General features: G+C 37.1%; 1 pseudogene; it reads left to right on the top strand.

Annotated features, from left to right (window-relative positions):
- Positions 1-640: 640 nt before the first annotated feature.
- Positions 641-12,290, top strand: LOC102732955 (proteasome subunit beta type-3 pseudogene; annotated as a pseudogene).
- Positions 12,291-13,143: the final 853 nt, after the last annotated feature.

The following is a 13,143-nucleotide window of genomic DNA, read 5'->3' as shown; positions in this document are numbered from 1 at the left end:
CTGGACCACATCACATTTACCTGCTCTGTTTATAAATGCTACATATTCCAAGAAGCCATTTGGGAATCTGCGTTTGGAATGAGTGTGCCAGGTATTCTGAAGTGTGCTAAAATTTGAAAACCATTGGTGTAGAAGAAACTGGCTTTCTCAGGCAGATCTATGTTTGAATTGAACTCCCATCTTTGGAATGTTGTGTAATCATGGACAAATTACTTTTACCAACCAAAACTTACGTAAAATGGGGGAAAAGACTACTTGCCTGACAGAGTTAGTGTCCTTAAATGAACATTTATTAGTCTTCATTCCCAAACTAGCAAACCTTCCATTAGTCATTCAACGTGTTGGAATTTACTCCTTGATAAAATTATGAAAGGTCTTTTATCTTCAACTACCCTTATTAAAATGAATGGAGGATAGAAAATTCAGAGAAGATGGCAGAGTAGGAGGAGTCTGAGCTCACCTCATCCTACAGACTGCTAAGATAACAGCTATACCTATGCAGCTAACTCTGAAAATGACTTGAAGGCTGGCAGAACAGACCTTTCATAGTCAATTGTAGAGAAGAGGCCACATCAAAAAGGGTAGGTAGGAGGAGTGGAAAAATGGTTGGGAACCAAAACCCCTGTGAGACTAACCACAAATGGGAGGGACACCACAAGCATGGAGAAGCAAAAAGGATCAGACCTCACACTATGTAGCCCAGGAACAGGGGACCCACATTGGGAAGGCAAGTGCCCATAACGTGTGGTTTTGAAACCAGTGGAGTTTAAATTCAGGAGCTTTTAAAATCAGCAGGGCTTAGCATACTGTAAAAATTAGCCACCTTAACTCTGGGAGAGCAGGAAGGCAAGGAAACGGATTCCCTGCCCATAAACAGCCAGCTTAATAAATAACTTGCCCAAGACAGCAGAAAAGCAGCCTTTGAAAAGAGCCTGGGGTATACGTGAAGGAGATTAATTTACTAATTTCAGAATGTGCACTGGAGGGACAGGGATCTTCACAAGATTTTGCCAGGAAAAACAACTGGCAGGCACCTTTCTCTTCTCCAGCCAGGAAGACCAGACACTTGTGTGAGCCAGTGTTCACACTCTCCACCTATCTTGCTAGCACTGCACGCCCTGCCACTGGGTTTCTCCACAGACTCACCCCATCTAACCCACCTCCCTCAGTAGGCATCCCACACCCTTTAAGCCCCACTGACCAGGATCAGCAACATTCCAAACTGACTCCTGCCTTGAGGAGAGGGGGAGATAACGCCACACACCAGTGTGCCCACAGTTTCACCAACTGAGCCTCTTAGCTGGCTGCACAGGAAGCAAGCTCAGCCACTTCTGCGCCTGTTCCTGTGGCAGAGAGGCTAACTGCAGTTGCTTAGTCTGACCGCAGCCCACCAATGAAAGCCTCTCAGTTGGCCTTGCAGGGAGCAAGCCCTGCCTTTTGGTGTGCCTGCAACTGGCAGAGAGGCTAATTGCAGACAGCTACCCTGACTGCCAACCCTGCCTAACACGGTGGCCTTGAGAGGCCTCTCATCAGTACAGGGACCAAACCCTGCCTAGTGTGCCCACAGCAGTCAGTGGGTTCATTGCAACAGGCTGACATAAAGACTAAAGTGGCTTAGCCACAAAAGCAGGGCACAAGCAGCCCACATAAGAGACATTTAATGCCAATGGATTAAAAGAATTAATATTGTTAAAATGTCCACAATACCCAAAGCAATCTACAGAGTCAATGCAACCTTGATTAAAACACCAACAGCACTTTCTACAGAACCAAAATAATACTAAAATTTGTATGGAGCCAAAAAAGACCCCCAAATAGCCAAAGCAATCTTGAGAGAAGAATAATGCTAGAGGTATCACAATCCTAGATTTCAAGATATACGCTACAAAGCTATAATAATTAAAGCAGTATGGCACAAAGATAGACACATAGATCAATAGAATAGAGAGCCCAGAAATAAACCCACATTTACATGGTCAATTAATCTACAACAAAGGGGGCAAGAATATACAGTGGGGAAAAAAGTCTCTTCAATAAATGGTGTTGGGAAAAATGGACAGCCACATGCAAAAGAATGAAACTGGGCCACCTCCTTAACACCCTACACAAGAATAAATTCAAAATAGATTAAAGACCTAAATGTGAGACCCGAAACCACAAAACTTCTAGAAGAAAATACATGCAGTAATCTCTTTGACATCAGCCTTAGCAACATTTTCTAGACATGTCTCTAAGGCAAAGGAAACAAAAGCAACAATGAACTACTGGGACTACCAACAAAATAAAGTTTTTATATAAAACTTTTTATAATAAAAAGCTAAGGAAACTATTAAAATGAAAAAGCAACCTACTGAATGAGAGAAGATCTTCACAACTGATATATCTGATAAGGGCTTAATATCCAAAATATTAAAGAGTGTATACAACTTGACAACCAAAAAATAACTCGATCAAAAAATGGGCAGAGGACCTCAATAGACATTTTCCATAGAAATACAGATGGCCAACAGACCCACAAAAAGATGCTCAACATCACTAATTATCAGGAAAATGCAAATCAAAACTACAATGAGTTATCACCTTATACCTGTCAGAATGGCTATTGTCAAAAAGATAAGAAATAACACGTGTTGGTGAAAATGTGGAGAAAAAGAATCTTGTGCACTTTTGGTAGGAGTGTAAATTGGTACAGCCACTGTGGAAAACAGTATGGAGATTCCTCAAAATATTAAAAACAGCAATGCCATATGATCCAGTAATTTCTTTACTATTTACCCAAAGAATACAAAAACACTAATTTGAAGATATATGCACCCCTATGTTTATTGCAGCATTATTTTTAATAGCCAAGATATGGAAGCAACCTATGTGTCTATCAATAGATGAATGGATAAATATGTGGTATGTGTGCGTGTGCTGGAATATTACTCAGCCATAAAAAGGGATGCATTCTTGCCATTTGTGACAACATAGATGGACCTACACAGTATTCTAAGTGAATCAAGTCAGACAGAAAAAGACAAATACCATATGGTTTCACTTACATTTGGGATCTAAAACAAAACGAATGAACAAACAGAAAACAGACTCTTAAATACAGAGAACAAATTGGTGGCTGCCAGAGAGGAGGGGACTGGGTGAAATAAAGGAGATTTAATAGGTACAAATTTCCAGTTATAAAATATTTAAATCAGTCATGGAGATGAAAGGTACAGCATAGAAGATATAGTTAATAATATTGTAATAACATTGTATGGTGACAGTGACTTCAGTGATCACAGTGGGTATCAAGTAATATATAAAATTCTTGAATCAATGTTGTACACCTGAAACTAAATACAACATTGTATGTTAATTACACCTCAATAAAAATAATAAAACAAATAAAACTAATATAATTATTAGTTCTACTTCCAGGGACAGGTGGTGACCACAGAATTCCAGAAGATCTTTCTCATGGCTGACTGTCCGTATATCAGACTGGCTGGACTCACCATCAATGTCCAGACTATTGCCCAGCACCTCAAGTCCTGGATGAACCTGTATGAGCTAAAGTATGGTTGGCAGATCAAGCCTCGTGAGCATAGTGGCCAACCTCCTCTGAGAAACAGTTTGGCCAATACTACACTTTGGGTTGCTCCCAAAGATCTTTAAGCCCTTCATTGCTCTCTACATCTCATCAGCTGCCCCATGATGACTGACGACTTTGTGGTCAGCAGCATGTGCAATAAACAAATGTATGGGATGTATGCATCTCTTTGGGAGTCAAACATGAATCCAGAGCACCTGCTTGAAACCATAGCACAAGCCATGCTAAATGTGTGGACTAGGATGCAGTGTGAGGCATGGGAGTCATTGTTCACATTTGTCCTTTTGAAAAGGACAAAATCACCACCAGGAGACTAAAAGCCCAAAGGGACTTATTTTCAGTCCCCAGAGCCCACTCCAAAAAAAAAGGGGGGAGGGTTCTTACACACACACACACACACACGCCTAACATCTCACACAAAAATTAGCTCCAAATTATTAAAGACTTGAAGACCTGAAACCAAAATACTCTAAGAAAACAAAGGCAGTAAGCTCCTTGACACTGGTTTTGTCATTGAATTTTTTTTTATCTGACACCAAAAGCAAAGGCAACAAAAGTAAAAACAAATGGGGCTACATCAAACTAAAAAGCTTTTGCAAAGCAAGGGAAACTATCAATGAAAAGGCAATAAACTGAATGGGAGAAGATATTTGCAAATCACATATCTGATAAGGAACTACTATCCAAAACATATAAAGAACTTACACAACTCAAAAACAACAACAAAAACCAAACAATTAAAAAATGGACAGAGAATCTGAATAGACATTTTTCCAAACAAGGCATACAGATGGCCAACAGGTACATCAAGATATATGGTCAATACCACTAATCATCAGGGAAATGCAAATCAGAATCAGGTATTTCACACATGTAAGAATGGCTAGTATCAAAAAGACAAGAAATAATAAGTGCTGGCATTCATGTAGAGATAAGAGAACCCTTGTACACTGTTGGTAGAAATGTAAATTGGTGCAACCACTATGGAAAACAATGTGGAAGTTCTTCAAAAAATTCAAAGTAGAACTACCATATGATCCAGCAATTCCACTCTGGGTATTTATCTTAAGAAAATGAAAACACTGATTTGAAAAGATATATGCATCCCATGTTCATTGAAGTGTTTTTTATAATAGCCAAGACACGGAAACAACCTAAGTGTCCACCAGTGGATGAATGAATAAAGAAGAAGTGATAAACACACACACACACACACACACACACACACACACACACTGAAATATTCAGCTATTAAAAAGAATGAAGTTTTGGCACTTGTGACAAAATAAATGGACCTTGAAGGCATTATGCCATGAAATTAGAGAAAGACAAATACTGTATGATCTCTCTTTTATGTGGAATCTTAAAAAAACAAAACAAAACAAAAGTTCATAGTTACAGAGAACAGACTAGTAGTTGCATGTGTGTATGGCATGGGGGGGTGTCAAAATGGGTGAAGGTGGTCAAAAGGTATGAATTTCATTACAATCTTAACCTTACATCTAAAGCAACTAGAAAAAGACCAAAGAACAGAGTTAGTAGAAGGAAGGAAATAAAGATCAAAGCATAAACTAATGAAATAGAGATTTAAAAAACTGAGAAGATAATGAAACTAAGAACTGGTTCTTTGAAAAGATAAACAAAATTGATAAACCTTCAGCCAGACTCAAAAATGAAAGAGAATTTACAATTGATACCACAGAAATACAAAAGATCATTTAAAAATGACTATAAACAATTATATGCTAACAAAACAACCTAGAAGAAATGGATAGATTCTTAAAAATATGACATCTTCTAAGACTAAATCAGGAAGAAATAGAAATTTTGAATAGACCGATTACTAGTAATGAAATTGAATCAGTAATAAAAAAAACTCCCAAATAAAAGTCCAGGACCAGACAGCTACACAGGTAAAATACTACCAAACATTTAAAGAAGAGTTAATACCTATCCTTCTCAAACTATTCCAAAAAAAAAAAAAAAAAAGGAAGAGGAAGGAATGCTTTCAAGCTCATTCTACAAGGTCAGCTGTACCCTGATACCTAAACCAGATGAAGACCATACAAAACAACAACAACAAACAATTATAAGCCAATATCCCTGATTAACAGAGATGCAAAAATTGGCCACAAAATATTAGCAAATGGAATTCAATGATACATTAAAAGGATCGTATTCCCTTATCAAGTGGTATTTATTCCAGGGAAGCAAAGGGGATTCAATATCTGCAAATCAATGAATCTGGTATATCGTTTTTACAAAATGAAGAATAATCATATGATCATCTAAATAAAAGCAGAAAAAGCATTTGACAAAGTTCAACATCCATTCATGATAAAATTCTCAACAAAGTGGATGTAGAGGGAGTGTACCTCAATATAATAAAGGCTATATATGACAAACCCACAGCTAACAGCATGTTCAATGATGAAGAGTTGAAAACTTTTCCTATAAGATCAGGAACAAGACAAGTCTACTCTCACCTATTTTATTCAACAATAGTATTGGAAGTCCTAGTCACAGCTATTAGGCAAGAAAATAAGTAATAAAAAGCATCCAAATTGGAAAGGAAAAAGTAAAACTGTCACTATTAGCAGATGACAGGATACTATATATTAAAAAACCTAAAGATTCCACCAAAAAACTGTTAGAACTATTAAATGAGTTCAGTAAAGCTACAGGATACAAAAATCAATATACAGAAATCTGCTGCATTTCTACACACTAATAAACTATCAGAAAGAGAAATTAAGAAAACAGCCCATTAACAATCATATCAAAAGGAATAAAATACCTAGAAATAAATTTAACCAAGAAGGTGAAAGATCTGTACTTTAAAACTATAAAATATTGATGAAAGAAATGGAAGATGACACAAATGAAGGGTAAGATATACTGTGTTCATGGATTAAAAGAATTTTCTTAAAATGCCCATACTGCCTAAAGCAATCTACAGATTCAGTATAATCTCTATCAAAATACCAATGGCATTTTTCACAGAACTAAGGCCAATAATCCTAAAATGTGTATGGAACCACAAAAGACCTCAAATAGCTAAAGAATGTTGAGAAAGAACAAAGCTAAAAGTGTCTTACTCCTGGATTTCAAACTATACTACAAAGCTATAGTAAGCAAAGCAATTTGATACTGACACAAAAACAGATACATAGATTAATGGAACAGAATAGAAAGCCCAGAAGTAAACTCATGCTTATATAGTCAATTAATCTACAACACTGGAGGCAAAAATATACAGTGGGGGAAAAGACAGTCTCTATTATTATATAATAATAAATGGGGCTGGGAAAACTGGACAGCTACATTCAAGAGAATAAAACTAGACCACTTTCTTATACCATATACAAAAATAAACTCAAAATGGATTAAAGACTAAAATCTAAGATCTGAAAACACAAAACTCCTAGAAGAAAACTTGGGCAAGGGCACCTGGGTGGCTCAGTGGGTTAAGCATCTGACTCTTGATTTCAGCTTACATCATGATCTCAGGGTCATGAGATAGAACCCTGCATAGGGCTCCATGCTGGCCATGGAGCTTGCTTGAGATGCTCTCTCTCCCTCCCTCTCTGCCTACCCCCCCACCCTGCCCACTCTCTCAAATAAATAAAACTTAAAAAAAAAAAAAAATACACAGTAAGCTCTTTGACATTGGACTTAATGGTATTTTTGAATCTGTCTCTTCAGGCAAGGACAACAAAAGCAAAAATAAATAGAACCACAAAAAACTAAAAAGCTTTTGCATGGTGAAGGAAACCATCAGCAAAATGAAAAGGAAATCTTCTCCAAGAAGATATTTGCAAATGATATATCCAATAAGGGGTTAACATCCAAAAAACAATCTAAAGAACTCATAAAGGGGTACCTGGGTGGCTCAGTTGGTTAAGCATTGGACTCTTGGTTTCAGCTTAGGTCATGATCTCACAGTCATGGGACCGAGCCCCACGTCGGGCTCCATGCTCAGTATGGAATCTGCTTCAGATTCTCCTTCTCTCCCCCTTTTCTCCTTCCTCTGCTCCCTCACGCTCTCTTTCCAAAATAAATAAAATCTTAAAAAGAAATCATAAAACTCAATATAAAAAATCCAATTTTAAAAATGGGCAGAAGACTTGAATAGACATTTTCCCAAAGACCTGTAGGTGGCCAACTGGCACATGAAAAGATCCTCACCATCACTAACCATCAAGGAAATGCAAATCAAAAATCACAATGAGATATCACCTCATACCTGTCAAAATGGTCATTATCAAAAAGACAAGAAATAACAAATGTTGGTGAGGATGTGGAGAACGAATGATAACTACACATATGTGGTGTGACCATTTCTTAATGTACAATTTTAAATAGCAAATCATTATGTTGTACACCTGAAACAAATACATAATTATATACCAATCAATACATACATACATAACATCCACATACATACATACTGACTACTTGAAAATCCCAGGTTGTATCTTTGGGTAAATGCAGAAGTAAAACAACATTAGAACATTATTATCAGAGGTAGTCATTATTCTAATTCAGAATAAAGCCACAATTACAGTATTCTCACTTCAAAGTTGATGGTATTTGATCAGCACTTTTAAAAGGCAATGTACAAATGTTTCACCTTTTAATTTCAAACATCATATTGCTGTTTATTTACAACATGTCTCCATGGGGTTGTATCATTTTCTTAAACCATGAAATTTTACAACCACTATTAGGATTCCAGTATTACAATAACACAGTTCTGCAGTGTGAATAATCTCTCTGTCAATGTGCTATCTCAGCTCAGAGAAAATAGCAATGGTGTAAGAAACTAGCATCAGAGGCCTTGACTTTGGTCTTGAAACACTATTATATGAAAAAGGCAAGGCTAATTATAAGCTGTAGTTATTAGTTTGCATTATTTCAAGAAAAACTTCATTTTCATGCTAACAGCCTATGACAAAAGCCATTTTTCTTCAACTAAAGGAGATCCACTTTGATTGTAATTTCAATTAAGAGTGTATTGTTTTGGGGTGCCTGAGTGGCTCAGTCGTCAGGTGTCTGCCTTCAGTTCAGGCCATTATCCCAGGGTCCTGGGATCTATTGAGCCCCTCATGGGGCTCCCTGCTCAGCAGGAAGCCAGCTTCTCCCTCTCACACTCCCTCTGTTGTGTTCGCTCTCTCTCTCTCTCTGTCCAATAAATAAAATCTTTAAAAAAAAGTGTATTGTTTTAATAAATTATGAACACATTTATAAAATTATCAGATCATTACAAAATAAACCTAAATAGAAGTTCAAGAACCAACATATATTTATTGAATATGATTTTTTTAGATAGCCAGTGCCTCTCACTGCTCTCAGTCAAGAGTTGACAAGCTCCTTGAGGGCATGACAACAACATAGGTGATTACATTGGATCACGGTCATCATGAGTGTTTATTGAATGTTTGTTATATGAGTACTATTTTTGGCTTTTAGTATATCAAGAGGCATAAGACAAGGTCCCTGGCTGGAAGTAGTTAAGTCTTTTTTTTTTTTTTTTTAAAGATTTTATTTATTTATTTGAGAGAGAGAATGAGAGAGAGAGAGAACATGAGAGGGGGAGGGTCAGAGGGAGAAGCAGACTCCCTGCCGAGCAGAGAGCCCGATGAGGGACTCGATCCCGGGACTCCAGGATCATGACCTGAGCCGAAGGCAGTTGCTTAACCAACTGAGCCACCCAGGCGCCCCAAGTCTTTTTTTTTTTTTTAAAGATTTTATGTATTTATTCATGAGAGACATAGAGAGAGAGGCAGAGGGAGAAGGAGGCTCCCAAGGAGCAGGGAGCCCAATGCGGGACTCGATCCCAGGACCCTGGGATCATGACCTGAGCCAAAGGCAGACGCTTAACCATCTGAGCCACCCAGGCACCCAGAAGTAGTTAAGTCTTAAGTGGAGAGCAAGCATCTCAACTTCTCAAAGATGGCTAGTATTATAATGCAACATACATTTGGTGCCAAATGAATGACACAGACAGGTGCTATTATAAGAGTTTGGTCATTGTGAGCTGGGAGAATCAGAGTTTCTCCCTGAAAATGGAGAAACAAATTACCTCTTGCTGATTTTCAATCATATTAGGACCTTACCTTAGGTACTCTCCACATGAAACATTCTTTCCTTAGACTACGTTTCACTCTTGCACTCTTTCAGTTCTCTGCTCAAATGTGATCTCAGAGTAGTTTTCCTTGAGTGCCACAATGAAAACAGACCTCTTCTCTACCACAGATACCTTCCCCCCTTTTAATCTGAAATTCAGTTGTTTACTTGTCTATTGTCTTTTTTGTAATACAAGTTTGATGAGAACAGAAATCTTGCTTTGTTTATTATTATTTGTCCATTGCCTGAAACATTATCTGCCATAATATAGGTATTCAGTTAATATTCATTGAGTAAATGGGTCTTGTGAATCAAATGGAACTTATATAAGAGGGCAGAGTAGCCATTCTAGGCAAGGATAATGACTTGAAAAATAAGTGCAACCTAGAGAGGGCTTTCAATCATGATCTATAGATGACTTTCTATATTCTCCCTGGAAATTTCAGTGAAACCTGGGATACTTATAATATCACTGATAGAGCAAATGATTGGGCTTGCCACTATTGTAATAATCCCCAGTTTGTAGCCAGTGAACCTTTTCCTGGGTCTTCCAATTATCCCTGAGCATACAGAATAAAACTCATCAAAGAGGACTTGGTTAGATCTCCAGAAATAAAATTTTACAAAGGATAGGACAAAAATGTTGATGAGATGTTCAAAATGATTGGCTTATTTTTCAGGATTTCCATGAACAAAAAAGAAAGACTAAAAATTATGATGAAGATGAAAATGAAACCAAGGTATAATTTATTAAGGTTGATTAAAACTTTTTTTTCCCAAAACCATATGACAAAAAATTTACTCAGATTTCACCCCAACTACTGCTTGATAAGTAGGTATCTGCCAATCTTCTCTTCCCTACCAGGCCTAAGTAGACAAAATCTCACAAAATTGATGAAAAGCCACTGATGGAATTACATACCTAACTGCTCTTCATTAATTGTCAGCATCAGTGCCACCCAGTCTATGCCATGAGACCATCCCCGGTCTGGTCTGTTTGGGTTAGTAAGAGTCTACATATCTTCCTTTGGGATAGGAAGCAGACAGGATCTTCTCACTTAGTGTTCTGAATGGTTAAAGCTCATCAAAGGCTGATTTATGATAGTAAGGGGCAGCTACCACAGAGTGAGACTACACACCAACATATTGTAGCTTTCACAGAATTTTACTAATACTAAACTATTTTAACAGTATTTTTTATTAAGAAAGTAATGCATACTGAATACAGCAAATTTCAAACTATAGAAACATAGAAAAAAATACCGTCTCTAGTTCCACCCTTAGAGTATTTTCTACTCCAATTTTTATGTACATATAATCTTGCTTTTAAATCTATATTTAATGCAAAATATCAGTATGTAAACATAACAGTAATGAAAAATTTTAATGATCACTCTCAGTTCCTTGCTCTCATAAATCTGTTACTGAACTAATTTTTTCTAGTTCTGATCTATATGCAAGTGGCTACTGAGATACAACTGTAGCATCATTACAGCTTTTTAATGTTGTTTTTGTCATTTCTCATAGTAAGAAAAATCTGTTGCTGTATAAACACAGGGATGAAACCAATACATCCAAATTAAAATTTTGGTGCCCTGGAGAGTCATCCTTAGAGCTCCAATTTTTAGTCTTTGATTTGGGAAAAATATTTTTCAGTTTTTCTTAGGGTAAATGGTTACTGACATGAACTTGATGATTTTCCAGATTTAAATTTACTCAGTCTAAAGGTATATATAATAATGGGGTTTGGTATTTGTCTTATATAATTTCTTACCTTGTCTTCATTTCTTTAGGATCTTTTGGACATAGCAAGACTTCTTTTTCCTTCTGGAATTGATTTAAAGTGAATTAAAATTGGATATAAGCAAGGTTTAGATTTTTCTTTATATTTAATATATTTTGTTTATACATCTTACATTCTTTTTGTTACTTCTTATTTCAGAAAAAGTAATTGGCTCCTTCTAAAACTGTTGCTTCATTTCTGAGGCATTACCATATTCCCATATTTTGACTGAATATAAATTCAAAGTTTTTTTCCTTAGAAATAATTATTTTAAAATGTTATAACTACATATTATTTAATAATGGATTTAGAACTAATAAACAACCACAACTTAAAGTATTCAATGTACCAGACAAAAGATCCTTAGAGAAGCAGGACTGACATTCTCCATACATTTAGAATTTAGGGTTTATAAAATTAGAGATTTCTTTAAAAGGAAATAAAAATGTATTTTAAATCTTCTACATATGGTTTTTGCTGAAGTTGGTATCACTAACACTTTAGTTGAGAAATACTATAAAAATTGGATAAAAAATGTTTTAAAGACAGCTAATTGAAAGCATCAGAGAATAATGAGGATAGCCAGGAGTTGAGGAGCCATGATTCCAAAGAGAAAGCAAGGCTGTATTTTCTCCTGGAGGCATCTGTATATGCAAGGGCATGGATACTGAGAAGTAACTACATATTGCTCAAGAAAGTACCAGATTAGGGAGATAAAAAATAAAGTGGAGTTCATGGCTAATGACAAGCAGAACCTGATACCAATGTCCTAGAGACAAAACTGTACAGAAGTGAAACTGACATTCTCATTTCATCCCCCCCCCCCGTTGAAGCAATTGCCAATTCCTCAGTTGCACACATGCTGGACAAGAATCTAGAAATCAAGAAGAAATGAGTTGCTAAGAGGCTATAAAGCTAAGCTGAGATTTAGGCATTGCCAGGATTCTAGAGAGAAAATGTGTAAGGCAAAACACCACTTGGATGTGAGAACAATCTGGCTGTGACATCTGTCACCCTATCGATTGCCAGGGTTGATTCAGCTGATCTGGCTGGGTAGGTGGATGTTCCCTTCCTTCCTCACTGGTCCATGTGTGTCCCACCAGAAGCTGCGTGCTTGGCTGAAGAGGATGAACTTCTCTGAAGAGGAGGACCATTCTTCCGTCAAGGATGTACAAGTAGCCTTGATTCCCTGCTAGAACCCCCAAACAAGCTCTTAAGGTCCATTCATAGGAGAATATAGGGCAGTCAAATGGCCAAGACTCCAGACACATCCAAATGAGGTGCTGCATGTAGCAGTCTGCCTTTCTTTATACTTTTTTTTTTATTCTTATGTTAATCCCCATATATTACATCATTAGTTTTAGATGAAGTGTTCCATGATTCATTGTTTGTGCATAATACCCAGTGCTCCATGCAGAATGTGCCCTCCTCAATACCCACCACCAGGCTAATCCATCCTCCCACCCCCCTCCCTCTAGAACCCTGTTAGTTTTTCAGAGTCCATCGTCTCTCATGGTTCGTCTACCCCTCCGATTTCCCCCGCTTCATTCTTCCCCTCCCGCTACCTTCTTGTTCTTTTTTTTTTTTCTTAACATATATTGCATTATTTGTTTCAGAGGTACAGATCTGAGATTCAACAGTC

The sequence above is a fragment of the Leptonychotes weddellii genome, chromosome 1, assembly GCF_054177405.1.
Source record: "Leptonychotes weddellii isolate Sample4059 chromosome 1, ASM5417740v2, whole genome shotgun sequence".
Classification (NCBI taxonomy): domain Eukaryota; kingdom Metazoa; phylum Chordata; class Mammalia; order Carnivora; family Phocidae; genus Leptonychotes; species Leptonychotes weddellii.
Note: the sequence above shows the minus strand (reverse complement) of the source record. Positions and strands in the feature narration are given on the sequence as shown.